The sequence below is a fragment of the Neoarius graeffei genome, chromosome 8 (genome assembly GCF_027579695.1).
Source record: "Neoarius graeffei isolate fNeoGra1 chromosome 8, fNeoGra1.pri, whole genome shotgun sequence".
NCBI lineage: Eukaryota > Metazoa > Chordata > Actinopteri > Siluriformes > Ariidae > Neoarius > Neoarius graeffei.
Genome location: NC_083576.1, coordinates 26355387 through 26373533, shown reverse-complemented (window position 1 = coordinate 26373533; position 18147 = coordinate 26355387). Strand labels below are relative to the sequence as shown.

The following is an 18147-nucleotide window of genomic DNA, read 5'->3' as shown; positions in this document are numbered from 1 at the left end:
ACAGTGGTGCTTGAAAGTTTGTGAACCCTTTAGAATTTTCTATATTTCTGTGTAAATATGACCTACAACAACATCAGATTTTCACACAAGTCCTAAAAGTAGATAAAGAGAACCCAGTTAAACAAATGAGACAAAAATATTATACTTGGTCATTTATTTATTGAGGAAAATGATCCAATATTACATATCTGTGAGTGGCAAAAGTATGTGAACCTTTAGGATTAGCAGTTAATTTGAAGGTGAAATTAGAGTTAGGTGTTTTCAATCAATGGGATGACAATCAGGTGTGAGTGGGCACCCTGTTTTATTTAAAAAACAGGGATCTATCAAAGTCTGATCTTTACAACACATGTTACACAACACATGTGTAACATGGCACAAACAAAGAAGATTTCTGAGGACCTCAGGAAAAATGTTGTTGATGCTCATCAGGCTGGAAAAGGTTACAGAACCATCTCTAAAAAGTTTGGACTCCACTAATCCACAGTCAGACAGATTGTGTACAAATGCAGGAAATTCAAGACCATTGTTACCCTCCCCAGGAGTGGTCGACCAACAAAGATCACTCCAAGAGCAAGGCATGTAATAGTTGGTGAGGTCACAAAGGACCCCAGGGTAACTTCTAAGCAACTGAAGGCCTCTCTCATATTGGCTAATGTTAAATGTTCATAAGTCCACCATCAGGACAAAACTGGTGTGCATGGCAGGGTTGCAAGGAGAAAGCCACTGCTCTCCAAAAAGAACATTGCTGCTCGTCTGCAGTTTGCTAAAGATCACATGAACAAGGCAGAAGGCTATTGGAAAAATGTTTTGTGGACAGATGAGACCAAAATAGAACTTTTTGGTTTAAATGAGAAGCATTATGTTTGGAGAAAGGAAAACACTGCATTCCAACATAAGAACCTTATCCCATCTGTGAAACATGGTGGTGGTAGTATCATGGCTTGGGCCTGTTTTGCTGCATCTGGGCCAGGATGGCTGGCAAGCATTGATGGAACAATGAATTCTGAATTATACCAGTGAATTCTAAAGGAAAATGTCAGGACATCTGTCCATGAACTGAATCTCAAGAGAAGGTGGGTCATGCAGCAAGACAACAACCCTAAGCACACAAGTCGTTCTACCAAAGAATGGTTAAAGAAGAATAAAGTTAATGTTTTGGAATGGCCAAGTCAAATTCCTGACCTTAATCCAATTAAAATGTTGTGGAAGGACCTGAAGCGAGCAGTTCATGTGAGGAAACCCACCAACATCCCAGAGTTGAAGCTGTTCTGTATGGAGGAATGGGCTAAAATTCCTCCAAGCCGGTGTGCAGGACTGATCAACAGTTACTGGAAACGTTTAGTTGCAGTTATTGCTGCACAAGGGGGTCACACCAGATACTGAAAGCAAAGGTTCACATACTTTTGCCACTCACAGATATGTAATATTGGATCATTTTCCTCAATAAATAAATGACCAAGTATAATATTTTTGTCTCATTTGTTTAACTGGGTTCTCTTTATCTACTTTTAGGACTTGTGTGAAAATCTGATGTTGTTTTAGGTCATATTTATGCAGAAATATAGAAAATTCTAAAGGGTTCACAAACTTTCAAGCACCACTGTATCTCCCTGTTTAGGTGTTTATCTCAACAAGTTTGTCTTTAAGCCATGTTAGAGAGTGGTTAGAGAGGCAGCTTTGGGACCAAAAGGTCACCAGGTCGATTCCTTGGACCAGCAGGAATGGCTGAAGTGCCTTTGAGCAAGGCACCTAATCCCCAACTGCTCCCTAGGCTGATCTGGGTATGTTGTACATTGCGCTGGATAACAGCATCTGCTAAATACCATTAATGTAATATATTATCCCCACTGACTCAAAAACTTGCATATACAAGGTGAGACTTGACGTGTGATTTGATCATAGCTTCTGCTCACGTCCACAATGATAAATGCCGAGCTTTGCCTGGAAATGACTCTACACCCAGCTTTATGTCATACATTCATTTCATTAACGAGGGCCATTGTGTTAAACAAGTTTAACACTGTGTGACTTCTGTGCATCTAAAGATTACTATGTTCCATGCTGTACAAGATAATTCAAATCCCAAATTCTATAACAGAATGTATGATAACACATGCTCTCCATGTCAGACTGCATAATGACCTGCAATTAAAATAAATGACTTCAATCTGCTTACATCATCAATACGCATGATCTGGGGTCATGCAGAATGAATAAGGATTGTATACATTTCAAATGGATGTTTTTACAGTGTGTTACAAAAGTATTCATCCCCCTTGGTGTTTGTCCTGTTTTGTTTGTCGCATTACAAGCTGGAATTAAAATGGATTTTTGGAGGGTTAGTGCCATTTGATTTACACAACATGCCTACCACTTTAAAGGTGCAATTTTTTTTTTTTTTACACAAACAATAAATAAGATGAAAAAACAGAAATCTGGAGTGTGCATAGGTATTCACCCCCTTTCGTATGAAACCCCTAAATAAGAACTGGTCCAACCAATTCACTTCATAAATCACATAAAAACGTTGAGTAAGCTCCACCTGTGTGCAAAGTGTCACATGATCTATCACATGATGTCTGTATAAATCAACCTGTTCTGGAAGGACCCTGAGTCTGCAACACTACTAACTAAACAAGCAACATGAAAACCAAGGAGCACTACAAACAGGTCAGAGACAAAGCTGTAGAGAAATATAGATCAGGGTTGGGTTACAAAAAAAAAAAAAAATATATATATATATATATATATATATATATATATATATATATACACATACATACAGTATATGGTGGCACGGTGGTGTAGTGGTTAGCACTGTCGCCTCACAGCAAGACGGTCCTGGGTTTGAGCCCCGTGGCCGGCAAGGGCCTCTCTGTGTGGAGTTTGCATGTTCTCCCCGTGTCCGCGTGGGTTTCCTCCGGGTGCTCCGGTTTCCCCCACAGTCCAAAGACATGCAGGTTAGGTTAACTGGTGACTCTAAATTGACCGTAGGTGTGAATGTGAGTGTGAATGGTTGTCTGTGTCTATGTGTCAGCCCTGTGATGACCTGGCGACTTGTCCAGGGTGTACCCCGCCTTTCGCCCGCAGTCAGCTGGGATAGGCTCCAGCTTGCCTGCGACCCTGTAGAACAGGATAAAGCGGCTAGAGATAATGAGATTATATATATATATATATATACACCAATCTTTGAATATCCCACAGTGCACCATTCAATCCATGATAGCAAAATGGAAAGAATATGGCACCACTACAAACCTGACAAGAAAAGGTCACCCACCAAAACTCACAGACTGGGCAAGGAGGGCATTAATCAGAGATGCAACAAAGGCAAGGCACCAACAATAACACTGAAGAAGCTGCAAAGATCCATAGAGCTGGTAGTATCTGTCCATAGGACCACTTTAAGCCATACACTCCACAGAGCAGGGCTTTATGTTAGAGTGGACAGAAGAAAATCACTGCTTAAAGAAAAAATTAAGAAAATGTGTTTGGAATTTGTCCAACAGCATGTGGCGGACTCCTTAAACACATGGAAGAAGATTCTCTGGTCAGATGAGACTAAAAGTGATATTTTTGGCTAGAATGGGAAATGTCATATGTGGCATAAACCCAACACTTTCCATCACCCTGAGAACACCATTCCTAAAGTGAAGCATGGTGGTGGCAGCATCATGCTGTGGGGATGTTTTTCAGTTGCAGGGACAGGAAAGCTGGTCAGGATTGAAGGAAAGGTGGATGGCACTAAATACAGGGCAATTCTGGAGGAAAACCTGTTTGAGTTGGCCAGAGGTTTGAGACTGGGATGAAGGTTCACATTCCAGCAGGACAATGACCCTAAACATACTGCTAAAGCTACACTGGGGTGGTTTAAAAGGAAACATTTAAATGTCTTGGAATGGCCTAATCAAAGCCCAGACCTCAATCCAATTGAGAATCTGTGGCATAACTTGAAGATTGCTGTACACCAACGCAATCCATCTAACTTGAAGGGGTTGGAGCAGTTTTGCCTTGAGGAATGGGCAAAAATCCCAGTGGCTAGATGTGCTAAGCTAATACAGACATACCTCAAGAGACTTGCAGCTGTAATTGCAGCAAAAGGTGGATCTACAAAGTATTAACTTTGGGGGGTGAATACCTATGCACACTCTTGTTCAGTGTAGGGAGTTGTATGACGAAACAACACCCTAAGATTAGCTTATGTCAGCTAATCTGAAAGGATACTGCATAAAGGACAATGAAAAAGATCTGCAAGAGTAGAAAGATTAGATAAATTGCCCAAAGATCACCAGGAAGGAGTGATACCTATCAAACATGATGGGATCACATCGCATTTTATAGTCAAAGATGGCCAGAAGGAGAAGAAAACATGTTGTCGTGGCATCTTGCCATTTAGCAAACGAGCTGCGTGTTACTTTGCCGAGACATAAATTGTGGATTTTAATGCTGATATTTGTATTCTATCTATAGTACTGAGCAACTGCTATGAATTATTCAGGAACTATGATAAAACTTAAAGGAATGAAGGAATGGGACATGGTTACAGGAGTGAGGAATGTTAAATCTGGGTCCACTGACAAATCCTGGGAGTTTAAGGGGTTAAACACAAATCACCAATCACCTCTACTATGCTTGGACTACATGATTTTTAATCAAGTCACTTATAATTCTCAGACACAACTGAGCCAAATGGCACCAATGTGTTTTAATGCTAATACGAACAGCTTCCTACTGTTGTGCCACTGCGTTCCAAATGGTTATGGGACCTGCCACATGTGTGCCTTTGATTTAAACTTGCTCTCTATGAGGGAGAACAGTCACACAAAGGCCATGTTTTTTCAACCCAAAGCACTCAAGTTTAATGAATTGCTTAATTTGAAGGAAGAATGATGGTGTTTTCCTTCATGGGCGAAGGACTGGTTAAACAGCATGCCATGGTTGAGCTACTACACAGACTGCAGTGTTGACACAGAAAGGCAGCGCAGATGTTATGAAGACTGAGTTGTGTGTACTGCTCTCTCTGCTGTCCACAGAGACAGGAGAATTGCTGGCCAGGTCTCCTAAGGGGTAGGAAGAGTTCAGGACCTCTGAGTGATGAGGAAAACAAACATCATGTCCTATCGGCAGGTGTTTCTAGACAGAAGGCATTAGAGAGAGAGTTTTGTTGCCCTGAATGCTAATGGAAGGTGTAAGAAATATGCTTCCTTCTATATAATACACATGTAGTCATGTAAAGTATTACATTATGTATTGATGTATTAATAGTTTCTGGCTGGAATTATTAAACTACAATCAGTACAATATAGGTGACAAGATTGTACCTAATAACTGCTGCTATAATCATAAAGACTCTCCTCTGATTATTCCTGGACTCAATATACACACACCAAACATTTTTTTAACACATTTAGTTCTGTTTGACTTTAAAGCACTGTAGAAGAGTCTAAGGGTGTTTTTCCTTGCCACTCCCACCTGAGGCTTGCTCATTCACGAACTAATTCTCTAAACCTGCTTTGTGATAATATGTACTTTTAAAAGCTCAAGATAAAATTCAATTGACTAAGGAAGGACTAAAGTCATAACGTTTATTCATTATTATATCTTGTTGAACGAAAAAAAAGTCTTCCAAAATATTACAGTGATATGTTCATACTGTAGTTTAATGCATAAAACTGCATATTACAAACTGTTATTGTTGTTGATAACAGTTCATTATATTAAACATGGTATGTCTTATTATCTCTCATATTATATCATATTAATAGACCTTAAATGATTTTTTTTCTCAAAATCATGTTTGTGTATGTTGAATAAATTATTGTAGAGGACAGCTTCCTGCATGTTTTAACTGGAACTGCTTACTGGTCTTGAATATTCATAAGCAGATGCATAACATTCATTAATATTAATTACTTGTTGGGTTGGTTACAAATCATGGCTGGTGTGAATATTTAAGGAAATGAGGAAAAAGTAAATATTTTTTAAATGTTTCAGAGTTGTTAAAATAGCTGTTTAAATTTTTAAAAAAGCAGCTGCATTGTGCAGGTAAATAGAACAAGACACCTTTTAAATCAATGTTTTGTTGCTGCTCCAGACCTGAGCAGAAATACTTTTTCATTATATTATCTCATCTCATCTCATTATCTCTAGCCGCTTTATCCTGTTCTACAGGGTCGCAGGCAAGCTGGAGCCTATCCCAGCTGACTACGGGCGAAAGGCGGGGTACACCCTGGACAAGTTGCCAGGTCATCACTGGGATTATATTATATTATATTATATTATATTATATTATATTATATTATGGGCGGCACGGTGGTGTAGTGGTTAGCGCTGTCGCCTCACAGTAAGAAGGTCCTGGGTTCGAGCCCCGGGGCCGGCGAGGGCCTTTCTGTGTGGAGTTTGCATGTTCTCCCCGTGTCCGCGTGGGTTTCCTCCGGGTGCTCCGGTTTCCCCCACAGTCCAAAGACATGCAGGTTAGGTTAACTGGTGACTCTAAATTGACCGTAGGTGTGAATGGTTGTCTGTGTCTATGTGTCAGCCCTGTGATGACCTGGCGACTTGTCCAGGGTGTACTCCGCCTTTCGCCCGTAGTCAGTTGGGATAGGCTCCAGCTTGCCTGCGACCCTGTAGAAGGATAAAGCGGCTAAAGATAATGAGATGAGATGAGATATTATATTATATTATATTATATTATATTATATTATATTAAAACATTTAACAGTTATTCCATGAAATTGAGCCGGACATGAGCTGATAGCCGACGAGGCACGTAGCCCTGAGATGGCTATAAGGCATGTACGACAAGATTGAGTGGAATAAGAAGAACAAGATTTGTCACATGCACACTCAAGCACAGTCAAATTCACCCTCTGCATTTAACCCACCTAAAGCAGTGAATACATGCATGCACACACACAATTGAGTATTGAGCACATACATATACCCAGAGCAGTGGGCAGCTATGCTAGAGTGCCCGGGGAGCAGTTGGGGGTTAGGTGCCTTGCTCAAGAGCACTTCTGCCCAAGGCTGCCCCATATTAACCTAACCGCATGTTTTTGAATTGTGGGGGAAACCAGAGCACCCAGAGGAAACCCACGCAGACATGAGGAGAACATGCAAACTCCACACAGAAAGGCCCCCGTTGGCCGTTGGGCCCAAACCCAGAACCTTTTTGCTGTGAGGCGACAATGCTAACCACTATACCACCATGCCGCCTCAATAATAAAATGCCCAAAATAACTGTTTTAGTCTTTCCACATTCAATGGATTTTGAGAAAGAGTGTTTTTATTTTTATTTTTTACAAATTTGATAAATAAAAACTTTATACAAAACATCCGACCAAATAATTTCTGCTTAGAATGTAAACAAACTGGCAAAATGACTTTAGCAATTTGTTAAAAAAATGCTATAATAATAATAATTCTTGAAAAATAAAAAAGATACATTCCTACCATCAAATACTTTTATTCCATATTTTGTTGCGTTTTTTTGTATTTTTGGGGTTTTGTTTTCGAGTAGGGTTTTTATTTTCTCCTCGGTTGGTTCAGCAGCATGCTCCGCCATTTTGTTTTTCTCTACTCAAAGTATATGGCTAGTAGTAGAGTAGCCAATCAGAGCATGTGATTGCTCATATCCTGTGAATCTGAACATTCATCCTTTATTCAGAAATATACAAAATTCTAAAGGGTTCACAAACTTTCAAGCACCACTTTAAGATAAGGTAAGATAAGATAAGGTGGCACAGTGGTGTAGTGGTTAGTACTGTCGCCGCACAACAAGAAGGTCCTGGGTTCAAGCCCAGTGGCCGGCGAGGGCCTTTCTGTGTGGAATTTGCATGTTCTCCCTGTGTCTGCATGGGTTTCCTCCACAGTCCAAAGACATGCAGGTTAGGCTAATTGGTGGCTCTAAATTGACTATAGGTGTGAATGGTTGCTTGTCTCTGTGTCAGCCCTACGATAACCTGGTGACTTGTCCAGGGTGTACCCTGCCTCTTGCCCATAGTCAGCTGGGATAGGCTCCAGCTTGCCTGCGACCCTGTAGAACAGGATAAGCGGCTACAGATAATGGATGGATAATACAATACAGACATTTTGCTGCTACTGTCCTGAGAGAAATGCTATGTTGGAGGATAAAGAGTTAGAGAACTGTTGAAGGATCACAAAAAATATTCCTTCCACTTTTGACAGAAGATTAAATAGACATCCTGACATGGTCCAATATGTATAGAAGGTTTGTGTAGCCTGCAGTTGGCTTTGCATGGAAAACAGTCTGGAATAGCACCATCAGTTAAGCTGCTCTGTGAGTTATTTTTATCTGCAACATTTAAAGTAGGCTGTGCAGGTAACTGGTTCAAGCTATCATAAGAACGCTAATGAAAAAATGGGCTGGCACGAGGAGCAAATAAACCATATTGACCATATTTCCTGGTGTCTCCTTTTCTTTTGCTTTTGTGATGCCTGGTTGTCATCATTTCAGTCTGCCTGGCCTCACTAATGCTTGTGTGGCTAAATGAGAACAAATCCCCACAACTATGTTCCAAGATTTAGTGAAAATTTTTCCCAGAAGAGTTATAAAGGCAATAGCGGGACTGAATCTGGAATGGGATGTTCAACTGGTACATGGGTATGATTTGGTAATGGACTGTGAGAGGCAGTAAGGCTAATAGTCGTACATTGTAAGCATGCTAGCTATACTACATCATCTGCTCATTTTATACTCTGGTATGAGCTTGGTTTGCTGGTTAAGCTGGAAGCAATAGCCAGTGCCAAGTAGAAAAGGTAGACATTTTTAAAGAGTTTGTTCCAGTAACCTAATCATACTGACTGTACAGCTGCTGCCAGCACCTTTGATCTAAAGGTGGGGCTATTAAATGTTAGATCTCTTACATCTAAAGCGCTAATGGTTAATGAACTCATTACTGATCAGGAGTTTAATGTACTTTAACTGAAACATGGATTAAGCCAAATGAATATATAACAGTAAATGAAGCGAGTCCTCCTGGATACAGTTATATACACCAGCCTCGTCTAACTGGCAGAGGAGGAGGCGTTGCGGTTATTTATAACGATTATCTAGGTGTAACACAAAAACCTGGTTATAAATTTAATACATTTGAAGTTCTTCATACTCATATAATGTATGTAGCCTCGAAAAATAAGTCTACCCAGTTAATTCCATTGCTTATTATTTACAGGCCCCTGGGGCCATATTCTGAGTTTCTTTCTGAATTTGCAGATTTTATCTCAGACCTGGTTATTTCCTTAGACAAAGCATTAGTTGTCGGAGATTTTAATATTCACTTCGATAACCCAGAAGACCCTTTAAAAACAGCGTTTGTGTCCATCTTAGATTCAGTAGGGATTAATCAGAATGTCATAGGACTGACCCATAATGGTGGTCACACCCTTGATCTAATACTAACATTCAGATTAAACGTAGACAATATAGTCATACTTCCACAGTCTGAAGTTATCTCAGATCATTATCTCATCTCATTCAAACTATGTCTGAGTAATAATACAGGGATCCCAGCAGTAATCGAAAAAAATAGAGGAATGTAAGAAATTATCACTGGGCGGCACGGTGGTGTAGGCTAGTGGTTAGCGCTGTCGCCTCACAGCAAGAAGGTCCGGGTTCGAGCCCCGTGGCCGGCAAGGGCCTTTCTGTGCGGAATTTGCATGTTCTCCCCGTGTCCGTGTGGGTTTCCTCCGGGTGCTCCGGTTTCCCCCACAGTCCAAAGACATGCAGGTTAGGTTAACTGGTGACTCTAAATTGACCGTAGGTGTGAATGTGAGTGTGAATGGTTGTCTGTGTCTATGTGTCAGCCCTGTGATGACCTGGCGACTTGTCCAGGGTGTACCCCGCCTTTCGCCCGTAGTCACCTGGGATAGGCTCCAGCTTGCCTGCGACCCTGTAGAAGGATAAAGCGGCTAGAGATAATGAGATGAGATGAGAAACTATCAGCAGGGGTCAAGGGGGCTGCCTGAAGCTGTTGAGATTTTAACATTTAAAGATGCTATAGAACACATTTTTTACATAGATTTAACATAGAAAAGCAACAGAATTTAACCATAATGTGTATCTATTTGATGCCATATTTTGTAATCAATGACATAAGTGGTAAAAAAAATTATAAAAATTAGACGAAAATGTAGCTTTGAAGAATATACTTGCCTAAATATTCCACTGATTGTTATGACAATAGTATCCATAGTTCATCTCATTTGTTTTTTTTTTGTTTCAAGTTAATGTCAAAACTAGTCTAATATAAGCCACATTCATTTTTCAAAAATCATGAATATGAGCAGAAATCAATGATTCAGTAATATTAGATATATACATATGTACAGCAAATACTGGAGATATTTGATTTAAACCTCTCTTTTTGAAAGGTTTCACTGCAAAGGAATTTAATGCTCTTTTCTGGGGTGCATTCTGTCTTTCCTCCAGTTTTCTCTGCTTTTGTTTCTCTGATCTTTCCTTCTGCTTTTCTGATGTTCCTGCAGTGCTCTGAATTAAGTTCAACGCATTAGAAACAAAAGCACGAACGGAGTTAAAACATGTTTTCTAGCAAATGGGCGCAGCCATATTGTTCTCTTGTTCTATCGCGTACAGTCTCGCGGTCAGTGTTGCCAGATACTCCTGACGTTTTCCAGCCCAAAATATGTTCAAAACCTGCCAAAATGCAATTGAAACCCCCCAACTAGGCGGAGAACCGCGCAATCTGGCAACACTGCTCGCGGTATTTACATCAATTTAACTTCCGAGTGTTCCCGAATCTCAACAAGAACAAACGAAGCCGATGAAAACATCGCTAAACAAGCAAACCAAATCAGAACATATTCTGCTGGTCATTTTACTTAAACATATTTTTAATGGATATATAAGAGATTTAAAAAAAAAAAAACACTTTCTCTACAAAATAGCGGAATTCCGCTAAATAGTGGACGTCTGGGATCCCTGCTGAGTAATAATATATGCACCTCACCACGCTACTGTATTAAACGTACTTTCACCTCAACTACTGCACAGAGCTTTATAAATGATCTCCCAGAGTTATCAACTTTGATTGGGTCACTGTCAGCCCCTGCAGAACTTGATCAGGCAACTGAATGCTTAGAGTCAACATTCCGCCATACCTTAGATAATGTAGCTCCTCTAAAAAAGAAAATGGTCAGAGACAAAAAATTAGCAACTTGGTATAATGATGACACTCGCACTTTAAAACAGACCACTCGAAAATTGGAACGTAAATGGCATCAAACAAAATTGGTAGTGTTCAAATTAGCATGGAAGGAGAGCTTCCTGAAGTATAGAAAAGCTCTTAGTGCTGCGAGATCAACATATTTCTCCTCCCTAATGGAAGATAACAAAAATAATCCTAGATTCCTATTTAATACTGTAGCAAAATTAATGAGGAATAAGTCCACTATAGACACATGCACACCTGCAGTATGTAGTAGCAATGACTTCATGAATTTTTTTTTAATGACAAAATTGAGAATATCCAACAAAAAATTCAAACTACTAATTTAAGGTCAGACAATGAAAGTGACCTTGTAGTTAACTATATAACTGTATCAGATCATCAGTTAGAATGTTTTACTCCCCTTAAAGAAACTGAATTACTTTCATTAATCTCTGCATCAAAAGCCTCAGCTTGCGTACGAGATCCCTTAGCTACACACCTATTCAAACAGGTAATACCTGAAGTAATTGAACCGCTTCTAAAAATAATAAATTCTTCTCTTACGATTGGCTATGTACCCAAATCCTTTAAACTAGCAGTTATCAAACCCCTGATTTAAAAAACCTAACCTTGATCCCTGTCAGCTGTCCAATTATCGGCCAATATCAAACCTCCCCTTTATCTCCAAGATCCTTGAAAAAGCTGTGGCACAACAGTTTTGCTCATATTTACATAGGAATAACATCCATGAAATGTATCAGTCAGGATTTAGACCTCATCATAGCACAGAGACAGCACTGGTTAAAGTAGTAAACGACCTATTGTTGGCGTCTGATCAGGGCTGTGTCTCGCTACTTGTGTTGCTTAACCTTAGTGCAGCATTTGATACCATTGATCATTCCATTCTTCTGGATAGACTAGAAAATGTTGTGGGAGTTAAGGGAACGGCCCTCTCCTGGCTCAGGTCTTATCTAACTGATCGTTATCAGTATGTTGATATACGTAAATGGTGATATTTCTAGACGTACTGAAGTAAAGTTTGGTGTTCCACAAGGTTCTGTCTTGGGTCCACTGCTTTTTTCTCTATATATGTTACCTCTGGGTGATATTATTCGTAAACATTGTATTAGTTTCCACTGTTATGCTGATGACACACAGTTGTATGTCTCTGCAAAACCTGATGAGAGACACCAGCTTAATAGAATTGAGGAATGTGTTAAGGACATTAGACACTGGATGCTTATTAATTTAGAGCTGTCAACTTTGATTGGGTCACTGTCAGCCCCTGCAGAACTTGATCAGGCAACTGAATGCTTAGAGTCAACATTCCGCCATACTTTAGATAATGTAGCTCCTCTAAAAAGGAAAATGGTCAGAGACAAAAAATTAGCACCCTGGTATAATGATGACACTCGCACATTAAAACAGACCACTCGAAAATTGGAACGTTAATGGCGTCAAACAAAATTGGTAGTGTTCAAATTAGCTTGGAAAGAGAGCTTCCTGAAGTATAGAAAAGCTCTTAGTGCTGCGAGATCAACATATTTCTCCTCCCTAATAGAAGATAACAAAAATAATCCTAGATTCCTATTTAATACTGTAGCAAAATTAACCAGGAATAAGTCCACTATCAACACATGCACACCTGCAGTATGTAGTAGCAACGACTTCATGAATTTTTTTAATGACAAAATTGAGAATATCCGACAAAAAATTCAAACTACTAATTTAAGGTTAGACAATGAAAGTGACCTTGTAGTTAACAATATAACTGTATCAGATCATCAGTTAGAATGTTTTACTCCCCTAAAAGAAACTGAATTACTTTCATTAATCTCTACATCAAAAGCCTCAACTTGCGTACTAGATCCCTTACCGACACATCTATTCAAACAGATAATGGCTGGAGTAATTGAACCGCTTCTAAAAATAATAAATTCTTCTCTTATGATTGGCTATGTACCCAAATCCTTTAAACTAGCAGTTATCAAACCCCTGATTAAAAAACCTGACCTTGATCCCTGTCAGCTGTCCAATTACTGGCCAATATCAAACCTCCCCTTTATCTCCAAGATCCTTGAAAAAGCTGTGGCACAGCAGTTATGCTCATATTTACATAGGAATAACATCCATGAAATGTATCAGTCAGGATTTAGACCTCATCATAGCACAGAGACAGCACTGGTTAAAGTAGTAAATGACCTACTGTTGGTGTCTAATCAGGGCTGTGTCTCGCTACTTGTGCTGCTTGACCTTAGTGCAGCATTTGATACCATTGATCATTCCATTCTTCTGGATAGACTAGAAAATGTTGAGAGTTAAGGGAATGGCCCTCTCCTGGCTCAGGTCTTATCTAACTGATCATTATCAGTATGTTGATATAAATGGTGATATTTCTAGACGTACCGAGGTAAAGTTTGGTGTTCCACAAGGTTCTGTCTTGGGTCCACTGCTTTTTTCTCTATATATGTTACCTCTGGGCGATATTATTCGTAAACATTGTATTAGTTTTCACTGTTATGCTGATGACACACAGTTGTATGTCTCTGCAAAACCTGATGAGAGACACCAGCTTAATAGAATTGACGAATGTGTTAAGGACATTAGACACTGGATGCTTATTAATTTCCTTCTGCTTAACTCTGACAAGACTGAAGTACTTGTGCTAGGACCACATACAGCTAGAAGTAAGTTTTCTGATTACACAGTGACTCTGGATGGCCTTTCTGTTTCTTCACGTGCAGCAGTAAAAGACCTCGGAGTGATTATTGACCCCAGTCTTTCATTCGAAACTCACATTGATAACATCACCCGGATAGCTTTCTTTCATCTCAGAAATATTGCAAAGATAAGAAATTTAATGTCATTGCATGATGCAGAAAAACTAGTTCATGCTTTCGTTACCTCCAGGTTGGATTATTGTAATGCCTTACTGTCTGGATGTTCCAACAAGTGCATAAACAAGCTCCAGTTCATTCAAAATGCAGCAGCAAGAGTCCTTACTAGAACTAGAAAATATGACCACATCACGCCTGTCTTATCCATACTGCATTGGCTCCCAATCAAATTTCGTATTGATTATAAAATACTACTATTGACCTTTAAAGCACTAAATGGTCTCGCACCACAGTACCTGAGTGAACTTCTGCTCCTCTATGACCCGCCACGCCTACTTAGATCAAAAGGTGCAGGCTATCTGCTGGTACCTCGTATAGTGAAGGCTACATCAGGGGGCAGAGCCTTTTCTTACAAAGCCCCACAGTTATGGAACAGCCTTCCAAGTAATGTTCGGGAATCAGACACAGTCTCAGCATTTAAGTCTAGGCTGAAAACATATCTGTTTAGTCAAGCCTTTTGTTAATGGTGTTTATGAGGTAAAGGAGATCTGGAGGGTCCTCAGACATAGAGTGTTTTGGTAAACTGGGATGTATGGATGCTGTCAGTCCCCACTCACTTGCTCACTCGAGTTTGTTGACAGTGTAGTGGCTGGCTGCTTTATGTCCCGGGGCTCCCTCATGCCTGTGTTACCTTCTGGCTCTCTCCTTTTAGTTATGCTGTAATAGTTAGTTGCCGGAGTCCCTGCTTGTACTCGGTGCAATATGTATACTGCTCCTACTTATTCAGGTGACATTGGGCATACCTAACAACCTGTGTTTTCTTTCCCCCCCCCCCCAAATCTGTCCCTCTGAGTTACATGGTGTCAACAGAAAATCTTTTGGTGGAGAGGGTGGAGATCTCGACTGGCTCTCGTAGCCTGCAGGGAATTGGCCGTCAGACATTCTGTCACATGTCCCAGACCCGGTGAAACGTAACTGAATTGTCTTGGCCAGCCCTAAGGGTCCCATCTGCATCTCATCATTGCTGAGGAGTGTGCTCCCATCACCCAATCAAGCATCCAGCCAGAGCAGGTCATGATATTTTTTAACCATATTAACATGCCATTGTTGTGTGTTATGCCTGATGTCAAGAGACTCGTCTCTGTGAGCCTACCACACAGATTTAATACTTGTGTCATTTTTTAGGGCATACCTAACAACCTGTGTTTTCTTTCTCTCTCTTTCTCCCCCCCCCCCCCCCCCCCCCATCTGTCCCTCTGAGTTACATGTTGGTCCTGGGATTGAGATGCTGGCCTCTTTTGCCCCTTGGACTTGCTTGATCCATCCTGGTGCCCTGTGTCTGGTTGGAGTTTTATCGCATCACTCCTGTGGAGGACAGCCTCATGAGGACAGTTGAGGGTTATACCTGGAGGATGCTCTGGATTCTTACAGTAATGCTTTTATGGCTGAGGACTACAGTTGACTTGCTAACTTTAGGACTGCAGTTGTCATGAACACTTTTGCACTCAAGTTTCCATCAATGAAGAGTTATAACATCAATGAAACTGTCTTCATGTTAAAACTGTTAATGTTATAGTCATGCTGTCTGTTGTTGCCCAAATGAGGATGGGTTCCCTTTTGAGTCTGGTTCCTCTCGAGGTTTCTTCCTCATGTCGTCTGAGGGAGTTTTTCCTTGTCACCGTCGCCACAGGCTTGCTCATTGGGGATAGATTAGGGATAAAATTAGCTCATGTTTTAAGTCGTTCAAATTCTGTAAAGCTGCTTTGCGACAATGTTTATTGTTAAAAGCACTATACAAATAAACTTGACTTGACTTGACCAAGTTGATTCATAGGTTGTAAACAGAAAAGTGGAACTTTTCAGTTGTGGCATACATGCAATGCACTATTGGGATAAAGCTAGCTTGCCAAATATCCTTCTGCTCCACATGATGCTTCAACCAGCTGCTTAAGTTTTGTTAAAAATGAATGGTGATGAGCAATTTGTTACTGTGTAAAAAGCCAATTCTATTCTATAAAATTCAAATGAACATCTTCAGCAGATTTTCATGTGTCTTTAGGAACATGGTCAACTTTGTTGAACTCTGCATTAGTGAGGTCAGGCAGACTGAAATGATGACAACCAGGCAACACTAAAGCAAAAAAAAAAAAGAAAAAAGAGAGAGACACCAGGAAATATGGTCAATATGGTTTGAACTGGTTATTTGCTCCTAGTGCCAGCCTGGTTTTTCATTAACATTCTTATGACATCTTGAACCAGTTACCTGCATTGCCTACTTTACATGTTCTGTCATGGTTATAGAGGCTTAATAGTCCCAAATATGTTAACACACTTGCAACTCCCATTTTTCAATGATACTTACTTCTTCCAGCTTGTCCCACTTTTGCGTGTGGGGTCACATATTGATCCATCCATCCATTATCCGTAACCGCTTATCCTGTGCAGGGTCACGGGCAAGCTGGAGCCTATCCCAGCTGAGTATGGGCAAGAGGCGGGCTACACCCTGGACAAGCCGCCAGATTATCGCAGGGCTGACGCATAGAGACAAACAACCATTCATACCTACAGTCAATTTAGGGCCACCAATTAGCCTAACCTGCATGTCTTTGGACTGTGGAGGAAACTGGAGCACCCGGAGGAAATCTGCGCAGACATGGGGAGAACGTGCAAACTCCACACAGAAAGGCCCCCGTCAGCCACTGGGCTCAAACCCAGAACCTTCTTGCTGTGAGACGACAGTGCTAACCACTACACCACTGTGCCAACCTCTCAGTTTTCAATTATACAAAGCCTTTGTATGTTAGACAGATGCTGTTTTATATCTAAATTATAAACTGATGCTGTGTGCCACCTCACAACATCAGAGTAACTGGTTCAGAGTTTTGAATGTTTGAGGTTTTGAGAGTGAATTTTTCATTTTGCATGTTCTCCTTGTGGTCATAAAGGTTTCCTCCATGCTTGCTGGTCTCCAATCCCTGTCCAAAAACATAAATATTAGCTGACTGGCGATGCTAAATTTCCCCTACATGTGAATAAGAGTGTGAATGTGTGTGCATGGTGCCCAGGAATCGACTGGCATCAGACTTGAGAAGTCTCCTGCCCAGTGTTCCTGGAATAGGCATCAGATTCATCATAACCCTGACCTGGATAAAGCAGTTACTGAACATGAATGAATGTGTGACAACATAAGTATATACAGTATACTTTGTCCAGTGATGATGAGTTTATAAATGTATGTACATATTACATGGTTTTGCCAGAATGTCTTCCTTTACCCAGACATTTATCTCACCTTTCATCACCTTCCCCTACTCTCATTGCTTCTTTACTTATCCCATATACGGTGGTATAATGGCTAGCACTGTCACCTCACAACAAGAAGGTTCTGGGTTCGAGTCCAGTGGCCAACGGAGGCCTTTCTGTGTGGAGTTTGCATGTTTTCCCTGTGTCTGCATGGGCTTACTCTGGGTGCTCTGGTTTTCCCCACAGTTCAAAGACATGCAGTTAGGTTAACATGGGGTGGCCTTGGGCTGAAGTGCCCTTGAGCAAGGCACCTAACCCCTAACTGTTGCTTGGGTGCTGCAGCATAGCTGCCCACCGCTCTGGGTATGTGTGTGTGCTCATTGCTCACTTGCATGAGTGTGTGCATGCATGTGCTCACTGCTTCAGATGGATTAAATGCAGAGGACAGATTTCACTGTGCTTGAATGTGCATGTGACAAATAAATGCTTCCTCTTCTTAAAATATACACCAACTTGCAAGAAAAAATTTTGTGAATCATCTTGCATATAATATTCCATTACTCATCCTCAAACACATTCTATCTGAACTGATGACACACAAACATCACTTATTCTTTTCAATACTGAATACACCATTTAAACTTTCAGAGCCTACGTTTAAAAAGTATGGGCTAACGACTTGTCAGAAGGCTAATTGGAGTCAGGCACTGTGCTATAAAAAGGCATACAAAGTCTAGATACTGACAGAGTCTGCTCTTCTTAAGAAATATATTTTCTTATGAACCATGCCTCAATCATAACACATTTCAGAGGATATTGTAAGGGTTGCTTTGCTGCCTGGACAGCTCAATCATCTAGAGAACAATAAATTCAAA

General features: G+C 40.5%; 1 protein-coding gene across 2 annotated transcripts in view; it reads right to left on the bottom strand.

The window, feature by feature from the left end:
• Positions 1-18147, bottom strand: part of gria3b (glutamate receptor, ionotropic, AMPA 3b) — a 476246-nt gene that overhangs the window by 323049 nt on the left and 135050 nt on the right. The gene's annotated exons all lie outside the window — the stretch shown is intronic.